Source organism: Falco biarmicus, chromosome 8, assembly GCF_023638135.1.
Source record: "Falco biarmicus isolate bFalBia1 chromosome 8, bFalBia1.pri, whole genome shotgun sequence".
Classification (NCBI taxonomy): Eukaryota; Metazoa; Chordata; class Aves; order Falconiformes; family Falconidae; genus Falco; species Falco biarmicus.
The window spans coordinates 63,747,442-63,751,978 of NC_079295.1; positions in this window are offsets into that span (position 1 = coordinate 63,747,442).

Sequence of the window (4,537 nt, forward strand, 5' to 3'; positions counted from 1 at the left end):
GACGTTTTAAAGAGTGGAATAAGAACTCTCAGCATTGCAGCTCTTTCCCAGCAAAACTCTCCACTGATGAAGGCTGAGGAAGCGAAGCATAGGATGTGACCCTTAGCAAAGGAGACTCTTTAAAAAGTCAGATTTAATTGAAACCCTTGGAAGCCCTTGATTTTTGTGAAGTGGGCCACATTTTCCTAACACTGAAAACAAGAGTTACGTAGTGAAAGCATGAAATGTAACACTCAAAAGAAGGGCTATAAAATATAGCAAGTGCAAGCAGCCATTGAATTCCTTGGAAAAGCAGAACCAGAAGGATGGTTTCGTCTGGGAGTGCCTCCTCCAAACCTCCTGATTGATCCAATACTTGTGATTTATACAGGTACAGTTTCTAGACATTATTTAAACTCACACCAAGTTTGTGTGATTTGAACACCACATGATTCACAAACAAATACAAAATATTCAGTTGGACCAAGGCATTTTTGTTTGGGAAACCAGGCAAACAAATAAAATGCTTAGGGCAGGAAAGCCACAGAAGTGTTCAGGGATGAGTGAGACCCACCTGGCCTCAGGGTTTCCATAGCTGTTGGCCAAATTAGAGACGGGTCATCTTTGGTTAAACACTTTGAGAAAGCTGTTCCTTTTGTAGGCAGCAGTCACAGGGGGACTCTGTGGCTTGCGCAGCACTCACTCCTGCCATCCCAGGTGCAATCAAAATTGAGTTTTCATATCGGCTTCCTCATTAGCTCGATTAATGATTCCACCTTAGTGAAGCAGAAAAACAAGGATGACTGGTCAGTAGCTACCCCAGCCACTTATCCGTGCTGGAAACCAGCAATGAGAGTATAAGGTTATTCTGTTTGGGAACAGCACATCCAAATTTCACCCAGTGCACATGTCCGAACCTAGCATCTCTGTCTCACCTATATTCAAAGCAAGGTATCCCTCATCACCTCACTGCTACCACTTTTTGGACTCTTGGACCTTAGGGCGATGCCTTTTTCCGTATGCCAACCAAGACAGAGCCCTACCTGGCTGTTCTTCAGCCTTTAGCATGATACAGAGGAGTTTAATAAAAATCAGCAGCCTTCAGTGAAACACCATTGCCCAGAAATACCCCAGCGACTCGCACCTCGGTATACAAGCAGCCAAAAAAGAAACACAAACTAAAAGCTTTGTGGCAGGACAAACCATGTCCCATATTCTTTGAATGTGCTTCACATTATAAATCACCCATGAAGATGATAAATGTGTGCACTTAAAAGAAAATACATGCTCTGCTCAACAGGGCTGTTCAGCATAACAAAGCTGCCTGAGGGCAGCTAGGCTAAAATAAGGATATTGCTCTTATTGGCATTTTTTGTGGTCTAGATGAGCGCACAGCAGCAGGGTTTCCCAACACACTGCTTGGTTTCTGCTTTACCCTGCAAGCTCAGCCTGAGGAGGGCACAGCACCTGTGGGCAGGCGCTCTACACCACGGTGGGACGGGGCTGGGCACTTGGCATGCCAGGCTCGCACCCGGGCACGCTCCGCAGAGCTCAGCCCAGGCAGTTAGCGACACTTGTCCTTCTGTTACACCAACTCCCTTCCTAACACCTTCATCTCATTACCTGGAAGGTTACATTTTACAGGAAAGATAATTATCTGGCTCTGTCAGCTGCTGTTTGATTTCTGTATTCTGTTCCAGCGAGATTTTTCTTATAACAATGACTTTGCTAATGGACAGCCCTCCATGCTGCCCGTTTATTACACCTTCCCTATTATACCTGCTAGACGAAGTCTGACACCGCACAACAAACATTACTGAATTAAACCTTAGCTGTAAAGTAAGCAAGCCTTATTATACCCAATTTTACAGTTGGGTAAACTTACATACTGGAGACATTTAAATGACTTTCCACAGCATTACAGAATGAGTCTGTGGAGGCAGAGAGCCTAGAAAAGTCCAGCTCTCAGTCACTCGCGCCAGGCCCCACTTTGAGAAAACAAATTTATTAAGCATGTGGTTAATGTTAAGCTTATAAGCAAGGGGGCATTAAGCCATTACAAAGCTCGCTTCCTTCAACATGCCAAAAACCTGCTGCCAGCAGCAACAACAGGACATTAATTGTGGCTTCCACCATCCCTGCAGTCAGAAGGCAGCGGTGATTTATCGCTTTGCAACAGAAGGATGTGACATTCACGGCTTCTGACATCGAAGCAGAGGAAAGCACGCTGGGTCAGGGGACGCTTGGGGCCTCTTTGACCCCAAACTTAAAGGAAAACTACAGTAAAGCAAGCAAAATGATAAAGCAAAGTGATAAAAAGTGGTCCTGCTGTCAGGAGCAGGACAGGGCTTTTCACAAAATTCAGGTGTCCCTTATAGGGATGCCAGCCATCCCAGGATTTGCTTTCCTTTAAAAAGCATCAGTCTCCAAAGGCTAGCTCACTAATCTGGTGTAGGCACCCAGGGAGTCACCTGCTCGGAGGTGACAGGCATGTCCACAGTGGCCTTGGACATGTCACCGGCAGGAGGGCTGCGAGGGACAGGGCAGCCTGAACCCAGCCTGAACCTGCAGCACAGCCCCGGAGCGGAGCACAGAGACTTACTTTCCCATAGTCCCCCTGCTGCAAGACTATTAAAATCCCAACTTTTTCATTACCATCCTTTCTGATTACCTGGCTGTCTGTAAACAGATGCATTTCCCCTTCTAAGTGCCCAATTCATCCTCCTAGTCTCATTCAATAGCGCTGCCGTCCTGCATCTTTCACATCACAGGTCATGGAAGTTGCAATTACGTTACAAACACTGGGATGCTGTTATTGGCAGAACAAAGCAGAAGAAGCTGGTGATGAAGAGAAGAGGGTTTTATTCAGTAATAACCAAGGCAAATGAGTAACTCCAGAGAGAATAGCACTAAATGCAAGTGCTGCAGTGGAGGGAGGAGGGGACTCGGGGGTGTCATGTGCGGTTTTCAGGGTTTGGGGGGCAAAGCCTGCTGGCCAGTTAGAAAATCAGATGAGGAAATCACCCTGCAATGTTTAACTAAAATGTTTAGATGTTTAGATGTTAATCTAAAATTATTCCAAACCCAAGAAACTGAGTCACTGGTATATTTGGAAACTCCTTGACATGGGAAATTGCTCTTCAGCTTAACCTGGAATTTGCCATCAGACAACACATGCGGAGCCATGCTCTCACGCCTCATTTTAGCAATAATTAACAACTTGAGAAACTGCGAAAACAAGAATTAATTAAACACTAAGAGAAGGGAGGCAACTGTACAATTGGAGCAGGAATACCGGGCCAGGCTAGAAAGGAGCTGGATCTCGGTAACAAATTCATCCTTCCAGACGTCCCCTCTAGGGCAGACCCCAAGCCCACCCTCCTGCCTGCACAGCATGCGAAGGGAGGGGTGGCCAGGGGGTGACATTCCTCCCCCTCTGCCTCTACCTCGCTTTTGCGGCCCAAATTGATTTTTTGTACTGAAAATGCTTTTCTTCTGGAGGAACAAGAAAAGGGCAGGACAAATCCTGGCTGCATTCCAGGAAGCTCTAGTCGTTTCAACTTCATCCTGAGATTTAGACCCTAAAATGAATTATAAATGGACCAATTTTGCACTGCTTAATGGAGGCTTGTACAAGGCAGAGTGGGGATTCCAGGTCTCCTGCCAGATGGGACAAAGGCCTTAGAGGTACCCTGTGTGTCGTAATTTGGGGAAAACTCTTTTGGGATTCCTTAACAGTAAACTCAAGGTGCCCATGAGCCAGATACAGTCCTCTGGCTTACACGGGCATAAGCCCGAAACACATTCACTAGACCATGCGGAGAGAGGGAGGGGAAGGAGAAGCACGGAGAAACCCGGTCACAGGGAGAACTGTGGGCATCTGCAGAGAGGGGCTGTGGTGAACCCCACTGGGTTTTTTAACCAAATCCAAATATAGATGGGAAAAGGACACTCATGCAAACACCAGCACAGAGCTTGAGCTCCCCCTTCTCTTCCCACAGCGCGTGCTGAGCAGGGTTTACCTAACAACCCCAGCATTTTGTCACCCCACGAGGGATGGGCGAGGACACTGGCAATATGTTAAGCAGGCTGCACCTTTTGTCTGAATCACTCAGCACTCGCCATTCCCACTAAATTCTGCCAGATCGGCGAGACCAGCACTTCAGAAATAATCATGCTTGAGTTACTCAGTCAAGGACAGCCGCCCATCACGCGGGACTGGTCCTTCTCTCCTTGTTTCAGCAGCTGCTGAGCAAGGACAAGCACCAACATGCTCTTTGCTCACCAAAACGCCCGGGGAAAACTCTCCTTGCTCAGTCCAAATGACATTGCACCCTACACAGGATCTGTGACATTAAAACTTTCTCAATTCATATTACATGGAGACAAAGGCACAAGCTGTATTTCATCACGTGAACTTTACAACCAGAAAAATCAGGCACGTGTCGGTACCGCTGCAATTTCATCCGCTCGCTGGTCTCCACAGCATATGGTCTGATGGTGCTATTCCATTTGCTGTCCCTGGGAGAGCAGTTTGAAACGGAGAGAAATAGCATGG